Raw genomic sequence first — 17,391 nt, 5'->3', positions numbered from 1 at the left:
AGAATTTATGTAAGAGTAGACATGTCTCTCCTTAGTGGTCTGTAAATGAGCTGGGCTTTTTTCTGTCAACTTGACTGATAAAAATTCCCCTGTAAAACTTCATGTAATAAAAAGAAACCTTGTAAAGAATGAATAAAAGACAGCGGACACCTCGAGTGGGATCCATCCCACCCAATTTTTGGCACCCACATTTGAATGAAGAGTTGTTCTCTGGAGGTATTTCTCTCTATTGCCTGAACAGGGAGCTGAGGGTAATGCAGTCACCTAAGTTAGGGCAAATGGGTTTCGCTTCTGTGAAAGCAGGATGCTGATACATATTGCTGTTTGCAGGATGCATCTGTTGGAGGATGCTGATACAGTGTGATAAAGAAATGGTTTTTGACATTCATTGGAGAAGAAAGGCTTGATGCTGTAGGCACCGAGGCTCTGTGACTCCTGTTGGCTTGGACAAGTACTGATGATGCTTTGTACCCCCCGTGATTACAAGTTTAGCATGTCGCCTTCCTCCTGTGTGCTGAGCACCTGCTGTGAGGTGCTGAGCAACCTCAAACCTCATTAAAGTCTTTGGATAGAGCCCTGAGCTATCTCATGAGATGAAGTTGCACTATTTATACTCTGAGAACATATGCATACTGTACTATTAGTGCTAATATTTTTGTCAGAACACTTTTTTAAAGCAAAATGTGAGAACATTTGTGGGCAGTAATCACAAAACAGGGTTGACAGCTCCTTCCTTCTCTTACTCAGTCACAAACGTTTTTCCTTTCAACAGATTATGAAATGTAAATGGAACTGGTCATTTTCAGAAACTAGTGTTATTTCATTGATAATAAGTGAATACGAAACGGGAGTTGACAAGGTTATCTCCAAGTAGAAACTGATAATAGCAGGCTGCCTGCAGCCCTACCTTAAATTGAAAGAGGAGCTACGCAGCCTGACAGTAATATCTGTGAGCGGGGAGTGCATCCTGAATCTGCAAAAGTTCATAAAAGACAAGAGAGACTAAGCCCCTCTCTTCCATCACCACCTGCCTAGGAGTTATATGTCATTTTTTATTTCACCAACAGCCTTCCATAGTCACAGAAGTCAATCAATAATATGAAATACATATTTTAATGTTAATATCAAATGTTATCACAAAACTATCCTATGTCTGTATAATTACCTGTTTAACAGCAGAGCAGCCACGACAATGCAATCTATCTTTAAGTCAACCAAGACAACAGAAACAGCTACAACACAGCTCATCTACCCCAGTTGGAAAAGCCTAGACCAAGTCAATGATAACCTTTCCTCATGGCTGAGAGCTGTGCAGGAAAAGCTCTCTTTCCATGGACACCACGCTTCATACTGCCCTGGTACTAAGCTGTGGGATCTCAGGTGAGAAAAACTACCAGACATTGCCATTTCAGATCAAGAAGTAAGAAATTACAGGAAGGAATAATGTCACCAAATTGTTTTGTCCCCCAGAAAATTACTTCCTCATCTACTCACGTGGGGCTGTTCGTTGCACTTGATCATCAGTGAATCATCATCAGGCCCAAGCTGCCTGCATGAAGCTTACGGACAGTGGCTCCCAGCAGTAACTTATGCCTGTTCTCCATCACAACTCTGTCATCACTACAGAGCGTGGGATAATAAAAAAAAAAAGATAAAGCAGAAAGCTGAAACAAATCCTACCTGATGAATCATTATAGTGAGAAAGATTTGTGTAATTTCAGGCTCACTCTTTCATTCAGAATCACATACTATCTGCTAATGCAGTTAATTGTAATAAGAGCATGACAAAAACCAGATGCAATCGTCCACCCGAACAAGCACGATCTGGTCAGGTTTAATGACAGTGTTCCATGGAGAGTTCCTCTTCTCATCTTAAACACAGCTTGTTTTTAAAACAGTAGTTCAGTTAGGATCTAAAGAAATTCACCCATAACGTTCTTTACCATCTAACAATGATTATGAGGAACAAATAAGACACACCAAGCGCAAAGGCCAGGCATTTTATTTTTGTAATTATTAAGCACTTTTACAAAGACTAATGCATCTGAAATTTTGTAAGCTAGATATATTTATGATCTGTGGGCAGTTCTTGATATAGTTATGATCTATCCTTGTTTGGATAAAATCCATTTTCTATTCAGGGTAAGTGAAGGAATACTTTAATGCCTGCTAACTTAGTAATGGCAAAGAATAGAAACTACCTCCCAAACTGTGGATCAGCATGACAAGGCTGAAAAAGGTGCTCAGTCCTGTAAACCGAGATTTGTACAATGAGCTGTGAATACAAATGCACTCCTTTGGTGGAGCTCTATGTTGTATGCCAGGAAGAAACGAGGACATCAGAAAATCAAGACGACAGCAAGGAAACACCGAGAATACGTAAACAGGGCACAGAGTGACAGAACTTGCTGCTTGGCCTAGACAAGACTCTGGATAAGACAATTGCTGGCGTCTATCATCAGATCACTTTGGGAAAGACAGCTGGTTCAGAGATGAGAGCAGAGTTAGGACACCTGAGAGGTCACTTGCACCAGTGTAATGGGACATACCAATGTCTTCAACACAATATTTAGAAAATTTGGCACCTCAGCAGCACAAAAAATGTGAAAAAAGGATCTGGACAAAAAGCAGGCAAGACTGCAACAGTCAGAGGTGTTTAGAATCAGGACAGAAGAGGATGCAGGAATCAAGAGTGAAGGGCAGTATAGGAAAAGCAAGGACAGGGCTCAGCTTCAGCTCCAGTTAGTCCAAAGCTAATGGGAAACCTTCCAATAGACATCCAAGCCTTGTACTTAGATCCCCTTTTTATATGAAGGATTGCAAGTTTGGCACAGTTCACCACAGCATTAGGGGGCACTTAAAAACCTTTGCTTTGTGTGTGTGAAAGAACCACTTTGGGGGCACAGTGCTGCTGTAGGACGGCTGTGTGTAGGCTTGGTGTTATGGGCAAACAGCCCAGTCTGGTCACTCATTTCACAACTTACTGTGTTCAAGGAAACAAGATCTGTTTATATTCTCTGCATACAAATAGGTTGGGATCAAAAAACACTTGACTCTCTCATGTTTCTGAGAAATAGCCCACAAATTTCCAAATATTGGCTAACCACTGGCACTAAAAAAAAAAAAAAAAAAAGGGTAATAACATGTTTAATTTTAACCACCTGAATAGTCTATCAAATGTAGGTATGCGTACAGATTCCTGAAAGCCCAGGCACTGAAACAGCTAATCACACATTAAATTATGTCCAGTGTACGAGAAATACATTTTCCTAAGACATTTAAGTATATAGAAAATTATTCTTTTTTTTAATGTTAGTAGAAAAATCCCTATTATCTTTAAAATGTTGGCATCTGTGTTGATTTATTTAGATTGCCTACTTCTGCAGCAGTTAAGTGGTTATTTACAAATTGCGTAAAACTGTCTGATCAGCTAAACTGCTGATCTTTTTTCAGGAAAAAAGCAAACACTTTCTGTAAACAAAATCAACAATTATACCCAATCTGAAACATGTAAAATTTTAATGTTTATAAGCCACTGAGCAAGATACTTACTAAATGGCTTAGCATTCTTACTCAGAAGACCTTTTAACTAATTCTCAAACTAACAGACATCACAAATAAGTCACACCCTTTCTCCTCAACAATTCTTTTTTTCTTAGAGAAGACAAATCTTGAAATGTTAGAGAAGGACTTAATGCAAACATTGTTAGTAAAATACAAATAATTGCAACAGCAGATACTCTTTAAAGCATGACACATATGTGAAGCATACATAGAGAACTGCACAACATTGGTTAGAAGGGCCACATTTTTCAGGTACACGGTGCATGGATGATCTATGCAACACGCTAGGTATCAGTCTATTAATTCCTTTAAAAAAAAATAGGGATCTGAAGCATCAGAAGGATCTAGCCCTAGAAGGTGACAGATGAGAGGCAGCTGGTATTGATTTCTACAGAGGAGTACAGCATGACTTGAACTTTTCCGAACTTTGAAGATAAAAAGCAGAGCCATGAGTTTCATTGAAAACTGGACAGGAACTTAAGGAACGGACACCAGCTAAGTTTTGGGGTGTTTATTCATCTTACTTGGCAAGTAGGTGGCTGCCTCCTTGAACTTCAAGGTGAAGTTAAGAATCATCTCTGTAAAGTACATCTTGTCAGTCTGCTCTGGATGTGACTAGAAGCATAGGTGTGTGGCAAGATTACACCCGAGAAGAATAATTGAAGCCTCTTGACTGCCAGAGATAATGAAAAGGATCTGCAGTCTGGCGGTCGAGGAACAGAAATATATCCAAAAGGACTGATCGTTTCAGCAAAGAGCTGGCATATAACATCAACTAATGGGGCAGACTTAGCTTTTGTTCATTCCTCAACGGTTTACATGGACAAGCGTTACTTCGATCTTATTCACATCCACAAGTTAACAAGCATGTGTATGATGGAAGTACAGTTTGGTCTTGTTAAATGTAACAGTTTTGCTGTTCATCTCAGTGGATTTCACTTTTTGTGAAATGATGGTTTATGAACTGGATTGGAAAGGGACATAGCTGAGTATCATCTTTATTTTAATGGTCACACAGTACAGAACATCCTACACGTTTCTTTTTGGTATCATAGTAAGGGAACTGCTCACTGCTCAGTGAGCTGTTCTGCCTCAGTGCCTTTTTAATACCTAAGGAAATTTCCAGTGAAGACATGGAACTTCTGGAAGCTATTTTTCCACAGAATTAATACTAAAATATGTGTCAAAGTGAGAAATGGTTTACTGAATGCTACAGAGGTTTGTATAAGTTTTTTTCAATGTTTTTAATATTTTCAGTGTTTCTATTTGACTGGGGGGAAAAAAAAGAAAAAAATGTTTATGTTTTTTCTCCTAGTGCTTTCACTAGGCATTACCTTAAGTGAGGAACTATGGGGAAGACAATTTTTCTGTTCCAGTGTAGTTTCCAAAACCTTTTGTGGCCTTCCCCAAAATGACCTTACCGATCTTCTGTGTGATAAATATGCAAGCTTTTTCCATTCAAAAATCCAGTTACTCTAGAATGTATGTAAAGGGCATCATAGCCCTAATGGTCAGCAGACACCAATTCACAACGTGGCAGAGATGAAGCTGCAAGGATGATGCAAGTCTCCTTTTAGGGATAAAAATGTTTTAAGGATTTCAGCACCTCATCTCAGGCTTTATAAATTAAACTTACAAATTATAATGCAGGCATACCACATTCTTTTCTCACCCGCATGACTTTCAGTAAATGTTTGTAATAACTCAGAAAGACAGTGCTAAAACAGGGAACGCTACATTTGAAAGCAGAGCTACACATAGTCACTCCAGCAAATCAGTCAACTCTATAAATAATTTTTTGGTCAGTAGCATTAGGAGTAGTTATCTTAGTAATGGAATAGCAATAGTAGATCTAGCAAAAGCAAGATAAAGGCTGCCTGAACATTACCACCATGCACCACTTCAGTATATTTATTAGCACTGAGTGGAAATGAGTCGGGCAAGCACAGAGGTGTCTCAGAGATGCCCGTTATTTTCCAGTATAAATTCAGGAGTTCTCAACACAGCATTAGAACGGTGACTAGTCTTAGATTATAATTATAATGCTGATGCTTCCTTTGAGTAGACAGAGGACAGGAGTACATATGAAACAAAAGTATGTATCGGTTTGAAGCGTATCGATCTGACAGAGAAACGGTGCTGTGTAATTTCATTAGCCAATTTGGACTTAGATCTGTGACATGGCACTCCATGACTTAACATCTAGCAATACCACTGAAACCAACTGCCAAACTAAAATACAAACCAAAACAAACTAATGAGATTCCTCTCCAAGCTGAAACATACACAGACACAGTTTTATTTCTGAGAAGTGACATTTATTTTGAGGGTCACGAAAAACACTGCTTACCACAGCTGAGTTTTCATCTGTTGTATCCCTTGAGCAATCAATGACATTCAGGCCCAAATTCCAAACCTTTTCCTTTAGCCACCAGCTTTACCTTTTACTCTTAACTAGTTCTTCACCAGCCTTGGAAACAACAATTTTAAACATTTGTTTCAGAAAAGCTAACATCTGAAAACAATACAGTGGAAAGAATAAGTACAATCAATATTAAAAAGCTAAAAAAGAATAAAACACAGTGTGAAACTTCCACGGTAATAAGCGGAACATATATAAATACAAATTCCAAAGCCTCTAGGTGGAAGATAGCTAATGACTTCTTTTGGTTGTTTAGATTTCCAAGAACTAAACTGCTTGGGGCTAACCTTTACCTGGAAATGGAGAAATAAAAGGAGGCGCTCCCCTCTCTCCCGAGTAATGAAATCTATCCATAAATTTAGATTAGAAATAAATGTGGTTAAGACAGGATCCGTAGACTAAAGTGGTTCATATGCCGTATAAAACAGAATCAGGAAAAGGGAATCCTGGAGACCAAAGCGGCCTAACGTGTGTTCAGGAAGAGGGGCATCTCCAGTTGAAGATACTAAGAAATATCAAGGCTGATGAAAAGACCAGGAGGGGAAAGCAGCGCCAGAGAAATGCGGCAATCATCTCAGGGAGTGACAGCGCCAGGGCACATCGACACCTGCCCCTGAGGCCCACCAGCACCCCGTACACTCTCTCCCGTGCCGACCGCCCGAGGCCGGGGGGCAGCGGCGGCGGGCGCCGTCCCGCACCCGCGTCCTCACTCCGCCCCGCCGGGCCCCGGCGGCCTCCTCGGGGCCGCACGGCCGGGCCCGGCACAGCTCCCGTCCCCTTCGCTAGCAGGGGAGGGGGGTGACAGGCAGGTGCGTGCCCCGCCGAGGCCTGACAGAGCTCACGAGTGGCAAGGGGCGCGAAATGGCCGAGCAGCGCCTCCGCCACCGGCCGCCAGCCAGGCCCGCGGGGAGGCGGTGAAAGCCCCGCGGGGCCTAGGCCCGGCCCGGCGCGGCCCGGGGGAGGCGGCGTGCGGGCCCGGCCCTCCCAGGCCCGCGGCGAAGCCCTTCCGGCCCCGCCGGTGGCCGCCGCGCCGGGCCGCGCTCCCGCGGCCGCCAGCACGCGCAGAGCCCCGGGGCGGCGCGGGGAGGCAGCGCTCCGGCGGGCTCCGGGCAGCGCCGACACCCCCCGCCAGCGGGGCCGCTGCCACCGCAGCGCTGCCCGCCCCGGGCCGCCGCGGTCCCTCGGCTTTCTCCCGGGGACCCTCCCTGCCCCTCTGTCCGGGCGAGGCGCCCCTCTCGCCGCTCCCTCGCCGCGGCGCGGCGCGGCCCGGCCCGCTCGGCCCCCAGCGGCCGCGGCGGGGAGCGCGGCGCAGCCCGGCGGCCTCCCCCGGCCGCCTCCCCCCGCCGCCCCCCCCGCCGCGCCGCGCCGCGCCGAGCGGCTATTTTTAGTAAATCCTCCCCGCGTCGCCACGGGCTGCGATCGCAGCGCGCAGCCCTTCGCCAGCTGCCGCCGCCCCGCCCCGCCGCGCCGGGCACAGGCTCGCCCCGCCGCCGGCTCCGCCGCCCGCCGGCGCTATGGCCACCTAATCCCCGCCGCAACTTTTCCTCCCCGCTCCGCTCCTTCCCCCGCCGCCCCGGTGGAAGATGGCAGTTGGGGGCAGGACTGGGAGTTGCAGCCCGCGAGCGAAGAGATAAGGCGGAGGCGCGGGAAGGTGAGTGGCACCGGCCGGCTGCCGCTCCGCGCCTCTCCGCTCCGCTCCGCCCCGCTCCGCCCGGCCGCGGCCGGCGAGCAGCGCGGGGCCGCGGGGGCCGGCCGGTCCCGCCGCACGGCCGTTGTCCTTGACGTGCCGGGGTGGGGTTTTTTTGGGACCTTTGGGAAGGTTTCGGGAAGTTGGGCCGTGTCGGGGCGGGCGAGGCGGCGGTGGGTGGGGGGCGGCCGCCCCCCGGCAAGTTTTGTTTCGCGGGAGTGTGAGTGGAAGAGGAGTTTTCGGCGCGTCTGCCCTGCCTGGCGTCCGTGTGTGTGCGCTTGGTCCGGGAGCGGGGGGTCCCCTTGGCACCCTCTCCTCCCGTGGGGCCGTGTCGCGGGGTGCCGGGGGCATCCACGGCAGCTTAGGGGCTGGTCGTTGGAGCCTCAGCGGGCGGAGGGGACGATGCGAGCTCCCCCCGGCCGGCTGGGTAGCGGGGAGCTGGGGGGGGGGGCTCGGGGGGAGCTGCCCCCCCTGGGCGCCGAGCAGGTGGGGGCGGGCGGCGGGGAGCTCCCCTCAGGCCCCGCCGGGCCGGGGCCGCCCGGAGTGGAGCAGGCGGGGCTCGGGTGCAGGTACCGGGGCATCCCGACCCGGGTGCGGGGCCAGAGTTTTGTGTCATCGGGTTTTTTCGGTGGCCGAGCGGTGTATGCGTCCCGGGAAGGCGATGGGCGTCGGACGGGTAGTTTCCAAGAAGGGTACAGTTGTTCCGTCTTGCCTAAAATGTCTGGATTTTGATCTGAAATGGAATATAGTAACAATCAGTAATCACTCGCGCTTATCACCGTTAACAGAAAAAAAAAAAAAAAAGCAGGTATAACTTGTAACGCACAAAATGCGTTTTCGTCTTCGAAAGATTTGCACTGAGCCCTCGGTAGTTTGTATTTTTAAGTGCTCCGAAGAGGTCTAAAACCGCTGTTAAACTACGTGAGAATTTAAGAGGGGAGAAATGTTTAAAACAAGCTGAACATTGAGAAAGAAGTAGCGAAGAATTGTGGAGACCTTTTGACATACAAAAATGCATGAATGTTCTTTTCTGATGCAAAAGCTGTTGAGAATCTCTGTCACAAACAGCACAGAACAAGCACCGACACAGAAACCGAGGAATTTTAAACATATTTGTCTTTCAGCGTTGTCAGCTTTAGTTCCTTGACATTTTGTTTTCTGTGACAGAAGAATAGTTTGTGACAATTATTCAGGATTTAATTTGCAAGCTCACAAAGGCCTGTAAGCTCTGCTGAGAGTTCATGAACAAAAAAAGGAAGGTATTTCACATTAAGGTTTTGCAAACGCACTCTCCCTCTCCTATCTCCCCTCTCTCATCTCTCTGCCCCCCCACCCCTGGCTCTCCAACAGCTTCCCTAGATCTATTTAAAATTATTGTTTTATTGAATGATTATAAATTTTCTCTCATATCCAATGCATTCCTGTATCAGTGGCCCCAGCCCACGTATGTTTTGTACCCAGAACGCCTACTTTTTTCAGAGAGAAATGCAGGCTTGTTCTCTGTCATAATACCGGAGGAGCCTTGAAAGGCAATTCCATCCCTTCATACACTTAAGTTTCATCATTATTTGTATAAAATATGTAGGTCTCAACTATATACAACTTTCCACCATCAATGATGTAAATAATAGACTGTTTTAACACCTCTTTTTCATTATGATGGCAGAGATGTGATCCAAAACATTGGGGAAAAAACATGTCACGGCCCCAGAGAAAAGCTGCAGTCAGTCATATTTGCCTACCGCTGGTGCCAGCTTCTTCTTATAAATATTGAAATAGCTCTCTTTTGTATGAAAATGTCACTGTCAGTTCAGAATTCGGAAAAAACCACCATTATACTTTTTGATGACCAAGTTGATGCAAGTGCAGCACCACAGTTAGTTAAGCCTACCCAAAACACCGTTCTTGGTGTCAGATTCCTTTGTATTTTGGTATCAAAGTCTGTGTGAATGTGTAATACACCCCAGTATTTTCAACCTGACATTAAAATGCCAGTTTTGAAAACAGTAGTGTTTGGTTTTCCATTAACCTGCTTTTCCACAAATGGGTCTGCAGGATGAAACTGGAATAGTAGATTGTAAGCTGTTGTTTATCTTCTGTTTACCATCATCCTTCTGTGCCCAGAGAAGTTTGAAAACAAAAGTGAAATAGTGTCTTCCCTACTGAAAGTCCCAATACATGCATGTTTCATTTGGCGCAGTTGTTCCTACAAGAATTTTTCTGGGAAAAAAAGATAATATTGTGATTGAATGGCATATATATTTTCTAATTTCTTAATAGAAGCTAACATTAAATAGAGATTAAGTTATAAAAACGATGTACTTTCTAAAAAGCGTTTAAAGTGGAAAATAATTTTCAGTTGTTCATCTCACTACCTGAGATAGGCCCATAGAAGTTGCTGTTAAAAATGTAGTTTGCATACTGAAAATATTGATCAAAATCATGTTTACCCATTATGAAAGTTACATGAAACCCAGTAAGAATTACCATGAATACTGAGAGTGACTAAATGTAGTTGGACTAGTTAGTTTCTTAGTATTCAGGTAGTGCTTAGTAGGAGAAATGTAGTTTTGAAAATAATCAATTCCTGTTGTGTATGAGCAACTATAACCAATGAAAAATGACAAAAAAGTTGGGATGTAGCCTAGTCATCTCCAAAATGGTAAATTAAGCACATATTTACCAGACTGCATGTAGTATTGTCATTTTATATTCATCAGTGTTCAGACTAGCTAATTTAAAGCTACGTAGGGTATGTGTATACAAACTGCAATAGAAAGTACTTCTGGTTTACAGCGTAGTCGCAGCTGAATCGTGGAGCTGAGAGAGCTCAGTATATCTCAGGAGTGAGGGTTTTTTCTCTTTTACGGAAGAGGTTTGGGCCAGATTTGCTGAGGATTGTATGATATGTCCTATATGCGCACTCTTTATGTGAAATTAACTTTCTACAGAAATTCAGGTTAGAAGAATGAATATTTGTCAGGCTTTTCCAGTCTCTTCAAGAGTGTATACGACAATGTTCTTTCTATTGCTGCATTTAAGTAGGAAGGTACGTAATACGTTTGATGGGTTAAATTAAAGGTAACTCTCACTCTCATGGACTATTCCATGCTAAAAGATATTTGTCCTGCTTCAAGGTTTCAGCAGTGATTTTCAGAGAAGTAAGCATTTTTTTTCAGAGAAAGTTGTGTTGCTGAATCACTTAAGGTTAGATTGTTTACTGAAACTGATATGCGAGTAAGGCATTTTAGAGCTAACATTACTTGATGAAATCACCTTTCATTTGCCCTTTTTGGTTTTGAGTTTTTAGATTAGGATGATCATACATGACCAAAGAATTTATCCCTTATTTGATGTAACTTACTTGGAATAAATGCATTATATTGTGAATGCCAGTGCATGCTGGATAAGACTGCACTAGTGTTAACTTTATTATTACAGCTTTTATAATCTTATGAAGTTTATTTGTACTTGCTGATTCATAGCTTCATCTTCAAGCAGCTTAAAAATTACAGCTAAACAGTGCTTAACTACTCTTCAGAAATAATGTTTCACTACTTTGAGGCCATCTTAAAATCCTTTCACCTACAAGGTATGATCTAACTTTCCTGTGAGGACATACCCAAATTTCTCCATTTTTATACAATATATACAATATACAGTTATGCAACTTTTTGCCAAAGAAGTTTGTCAATGCAAAAAGTTATATCAAAGGCTAGAAAGCAGAGAAATAATGGTTCTGGATCAGAATGTCCCAACCTGCAAATGTTCTGAAGACTTCAGAGTATTCTAAGGAGGTACCATTACATGGTTGCATTGCGCTGCCTCTCTTTTCCTTACTCATCTGCTGTTGGGCATCTGAGGACAAAATATTGGGCTAAACAGATCTTTGGTTTGATTATCAGGTTTTACTGTCCATACATTCTTACACAGTCAAGATCAGCAAGGTGAAATTATGCAATTCAGAAATTCCTTTTTGGGGAAAAGTAATTGAAAACTTTTGTTACACAGCCTCCAAGATCAGATGTTTACTTGCCTTTAGAATTAATTCAATGTATTATGTAGAGTATGAGCTGGGAAGGTAGTAGGAAGCATAGATTTGTTCTTATTTTCCAGTAATTTCTTGTTAATGGTGTTCTTCAGTATAAATGTTAATGTGACTCACAAAGTTTCTTTATAATGTCTAATAACTATCAGGATAATTTGGTTTTAAAGCTATTGCATAAATGTAAACTATTTTTGTTTAAGGAAATGGTCTTCTGTGAAAGTAGCTCAGACGTGCCTGTAAGAAGATGACTACTTACAGTACATCTTTTATTTGTCCCTAGTTCTTGAGTCTTGGAGTAGAAGATGCTTGATTCTGTATCTCTTCATTCAGTTTCTGCTCTGAGACTCTCAGTCTTTGTTTTAAGTTCATTTCTGTTCAAGATACAGAGTGCTCTTTCTCTAGAATGGATGACTGTCACTCTTGGGGCTTTGTTCAGACTTGAGTCCTGTATCTGGCTCAGGCTGAGCACGTGTGAGTTTTTACCATTATGTTCACTGAGTCCAGCTTCTGTTGCCATGCTGTTTTAATCTGGAAGAGAAAAGAAGACCTTGTCTAATGATTGTCTTGAAACGATGGTGCCCGGTCCACTAGAGAAATTGGCAGCCCTGAAGGATAAGTCAGTCTTGTGTGCATGCAGGATATGAGAACACTTGAGCCTGAAGTTGTTCATAAAGAAGGTGGTGTGCTGCACAGTGTCTTTGGTGCTTCAACCTTTTGCAATGTCAGGGTCTTCCATTTGCAGCTCTGCACTCTGCCTTTCCCTTGCAGCTCTGTAACCTTTCACCAAAGTTGCTGGGGCAGTGTTTCCCTTGCTGTCCTCGTGCTGTTGGTCTCGTACTGTTGTTCTCATGGCCTTGCACCTATACATCCTCATACTACTGTTATGTCATGTTTTCAGTGAGAAGTGATTGCCACTGGTGTAAGAGTCACTCTTTTTCACCATCCTTTTCTTGCACCACTTTTTGCAGCTTTTAGTTTGCATTAGGAGAAAGACAAGTATCTGATAAGCATTATCCAATGATATACGCAAAGCTTAACAGCCAGTTAGCTCGCAACACCAGCCTCTGATCAGAGACTGCTCCAATCATTGCTAATAGCATCGTAAGTGGGGACAGGCAATAGGGAATTTGAAGAGATCATGAGGTAATCTGTATAGTTTCTATGGGAGAAGTAGTATGGTGGACCACCTGATATACTGGAGAGGACACCTGGGAGAGGATGCTTATTGGGGAGACCCTGTCAGTTCTCTTTTTGACTAGCCACTGAAGGGAGTTTTGTCTTTCCCCTTTCCATTTTCTCCTTTTGCTTTTTCAGTTCCCTTTCCCTTTTTCTGTGTTTCTCTCTTTTTATCCCCCCCCCCCCCTTTTTTTTCCCCCTAAAGAAACTTTTTTTATTGAAGTTGATGCATGTCATAAGCTATAAACTGTGCAAGTAAATCAAGAAGGGATGTAAATTTACAGACTTGTAATGAGAAGTCTTAGGTAAGTGTGCTAATAGATTGGTGCATGGTCAATTTTTACCTGTTTAAATACAAATTATCTAATAACTTTCCTGGTATTACTTTTTGATCAAACCGAAATCATACATCCTTGGAGCCTTCATTTAGTCAGGTTTTTAGCCTTCTGTTTTATTTTCATGTAAGAATATCTCTATTCCTCCAGATATCTTTGTGCCCTTCTCTGTAGCATTTTCAGGCTGAATTTATATTTCTTCAGCAAATGTGACCAGAATGATAGTCTGTGCCCACAGAAATCTCACTAGCACCTTGTCCGATGGTCGTAATTATGTCTTTTCTAAAAAGCTTGACTGATGTGTCCTAGGATGTGTTCAGGTCAAACTGGAAGTTTAATTTCCTGTTACTTTTTGTAATGCTCATGATCACACTAAATCACAGAAGGATTCAAGTTGGAAGGGACCTTAGGAGGTCTGTAGACTAGTGTCTTGATCAAAGCAGACTCAACATAGAATTCAGACTGTGTTGCTTAGGGATTTGTCCAATTCTGTCTGGAAAACCTCCAATCAAAGAGATTCCACAACCTCACTGGAGAATCAGACCCAATACTTAATTATCCTCATAGCATTTTTTCTTCTTTATGTTGAGTCATTATCTCCTGCAGTTTCAATTCATGACTATTGTCTCTTGTTCTTGTGACATGCACATCTGTGAAGAGCCTGGCTCCATCTTGTTAATAACCTCCTCATAGGCACTGGCAGGCTGATGTTAGGTCCCTGCTAAAGCCACCTCATCTCCAGGCTGAACAAGCTCAGCTCTCTCAGCTTCTCCTTGTAGGGCAAGTGATCCAGCCCCTGACTGTCTTGATGGACTCAGGAGGAGGCATCCTTCAGTTATTGGGACCACCAAAACTGGATGCAGTATTCCAGATGAGGTTGAGTGCTTGGGTAACGGAGAACCCTAAAACTTCGTATTGGTGAATCTACCAAATAGTAAATAGTACAAGATTCTGAAAATTCACGAATAAGGCATTGAGCAGAACTGTACTGTCTTGAGACCATAAAATTAATACAAGCTGTTATGTGCTTTTAAGAATTTGTTATTGCAGCTTACACAGAAACACAATTTATTTGATAGTTCTTGTCAGAAAAGTTCTTGAATCATGTTATTTTGGAGTAGGGAGGTAATGTGACATTGAAATTTTATTTTAAAACACTTTACAGGCATTAAAATATCTCCTTTATAGAAGCATATGATGAAAATGACATGTCACAGACATTCTGTATGTCTGGGCTTTTATTTATACAAAACTCGTAATTATTCAGGTTTTTGACAGTTGTTATTAAGTCTTCAAGATGCCTAACTATTGAACTGAAACATTGCTTTACAAGAGGTGGTTGAACTGCAGGTGTGAATGTAAGATTTCCAAGGAAAAAAAATTGAAACACTAAATTCTAAATGGAATATAAGCAGCATGCACATAGTAACTGCTTTAGTGTGTAAAATGTATAAATTATTGGCATTTTGCCTGATTCATAGATAGATAGCTATTCAATTGTTCATATGTAGCTTAAAATTAGAGGAATATGCTGACAATATACAATAGATACAGTTACCGCTTTAATCTTTTCTGTTTCCTCTTTTGGTAGACAATATAACCAACATTGATTAATAAACCATACTATTAATCAAGTGGAATTTTGGTATTTCATATTGGAGCTGAAACTGTTTTATTTGGGATATAAATAGTAACTCTGTATAGTCTCTGAAAACATATTATAAATTGAAAGATCAGTGAGTTGAAATGGAAAATAGTATTCAACAGCTAAAACAGATCATAGAGAGTCTTATGATGTGAGTTAGGTCTGCCCTGCTGACCTCCATCATTCACACCAGGGATCTAGCTGGAGGTTGCCCTAGGATCGTTTTTGGCCTCTGTGTACTCAGTTTTCCTTCCATAAACATCAAAGTAGAGAGTAGTGGGGAACTGAAGTTCAATCTCATCAACAGCAACGGAGTGAAGACGTGGTCAAGATGCGGTCCTGTGGCAACAGGGCCACAGAACTGACAAGAGTGAATAGTGTGGAGGGAAATCCAAATGAAGATACAAGTCAGAGAAAGGTATTTTAATTTATAAATTATATATCTAGGTTTAATTTATGGATACCATCTGTAGTAGCAGCCTAGCAATCCATTCCTCTTGCAGGTATACATTCCTTGCTCGAAGGTGGATGATTTGCACTGAACACAGAGTGCTGCTGAACATAACATAACAAAGAAAAGCCAAGTAAAACCTTGTAGAGGTGCTAGTTCTCCTATTTCGAACATATTAGTCTTATGGAGATCTGTGAATGAAGTAAGCATCAAAGAGAATACTCAATTGTTCTCAATAAATCCAGGTTTCTTACACAAAGTCTCTCGGAAGAATGTGAATTATATATATTTATTTTATGCTGTCACATACACCTTGTCTTCCACTCCATCTGGTTATACTCTTTGTGCCCCCCCCCCCCCCCCCCCCAAGAAGTTAAGAGTTCTGATATGAAAATGTTATTGAATATTGTTATATTTTAATCATTTGGAACAAAAGAGTTCAAAGCTTCCCTTTGATTGGATAATGAAGTTGGTAAGTGCTTTTTTTGGTCAAGAAGCTTTCATCAGAAACTAGTGAAAAAGATATAGGATTGATGTGATTAATGGGTGTATAACCAGGTTTTTACTTCATTTCAGTGAGATGCATATGACTGAAGCAATAACAGCCTATTAATGTGATGAGATGTCTTTTAGGACTCCTAGAGCAGATAAACCATTATTTTTCCTTGTGCTAATGCATGTCGTTGATACTGATTCAGAGTGTGAAGAAAATGCACATTTCAAAAGAAGGTGATAGGAATGGGCATCTTCTAAACAATTTGCTGAGGAGGACACTGATATTAACAGCGTTAGGAACATCATTGAAAAGGTCAAGGGTTTTACTTACCTATGAGGAGTTTTGCCATTGACTTTAATGAGGTCAGGATGTCACCTTTGCACGTGAAATTTTCACCTCTTGACGAGCTATTTGTATTGGAAGAAACAGATAAGATTACAAGGAGAGTTTGTGAAGGCCCCGTTCACAGTTCAGATCTGAGACGCACTGTGGAAGACTGTAGTATAGTCATCTCTTTCCCAGCCAGGAGCAGAAATGGCAGGGAGCATGGAAGTTGGGATTGCAGCTAGCAGCAGTTAACTGCTCATTAGTCATTAGGGCAACGCCGAGAGACTGATAGAATTTAGACAGATGTCAAAGCAGTGGAATAGGTACAAAAATGTATTAAATACAATTCTTGATGATTCTTCTTTGCCATTTGTGCTGGTTTTGGTGGGGGTAGAGTTAATTTTCTTAGTAGTAGCTACTATGGGGCTATGTTTTGTATTTGTGCTGGAAACAGTGTTGCTAATTCAGCAATGTTTTAGAGATTGCTGAGCAGTGCTTACACAGAGCCAAGGCCTTTTCTGTTTCTCACACCATTCCACCAGTGAGGAGGCTGGGGGACCAGAAGAAATTGGGCGGAGGACACAGCCAGGACAGCTGACCCCAACTGACCAAAGGGTCATGCCATATAATGTCATGCTCAGCAGTAAAACTGGGGGAAGAAGAAGGAAGTGGGGGACGTTTGGAGTGATGGCGTTTGTCTTCCCAAGTCACCATTACCCGTGATGGAGCCCTGCTCTCCTGGAGATGGCTGAGCTCCTGCCTGCCCATGGGGAGTCGTGAATGAATTCCTTGTTTTACTTTCCTTGCATGCACAACTTTTGCTTTACTTATTAAACTGTCTTTCTCTCAACCCATGAGTTTTCTCACTTTTACTCTTTCAATTCTCTCCCCCATCCCACCAGGGGGGAGTGAGCGAGCGGCTGAGTGGCATAGTTGCCAGCTGGGGTTAAACCACACCATCTTTTGTCAATTACCTTTAATTAATTTTAACAGATTCTGGCATGCACTATAGGTACATTTTTCCTGCACCAAAACATCTACATGCTTTTGTCCCTTCCATCACTAGTTTTCCTTAGTGATGCCTAAATATAAGTTTGTAGCTTCGTCAGTGTATTCCGATTACATGCAAACAGAGCGTGCTGGTATGCGTAGGAGATTTTTCTGAGTGTCTGGCAAACGAAATCCTTTTTCTCTAGGCCACAAAGTAGCAACAGAACTGCTTCAACAATTTAACTGCAGT

At 42.7% G+C, this 17,391-nt stretch overlaps 1 protein-coding gene across 3 annotated transcripts in view; it reads left to right on the top strand.

Annotated features, from left to right (window-relative positions):
- The first annotated feature begins 7,423 nt into the window (after positions 1-7,423).
- HDAC9 (histone deacetylase 9) overlaps positions 7,424-17,391 on the top strand; it is a 490,905-nt gene continuing 480,937 nt past the window's right edge. For all 3 annotated transcript variants that reach the window (XM_074863233.1, XM_074863213.1, XM_074863224.1), the window contains exon 1: positions 7,424-7,637. The gene's annotated coding sequence lies outside the window, so the exon portion shown is untranslated. The remainder of the gene's footprint in view (positions 7,638-17,391) is intronic.

The sequence above is a fragment of the Strix uralensis genome, chromosome 1, assembly GCF_047716275.1.
Source record: "Strix uralensis isolate ZFMK-TIS-50842 chromosome 1, bStrUra1, whole genome shotgun sequence".
In the NCBI taxonomy this organism is placed as follows: domain Eukaryota; kingdom Metazoa; phylum Chordata; class Aves; order Strigiformes; family Strigidae; genus Strix; species Strix uralensis.
This window is presented reverse-complemented; position numbering and strand designations above follow the sequence as displayed.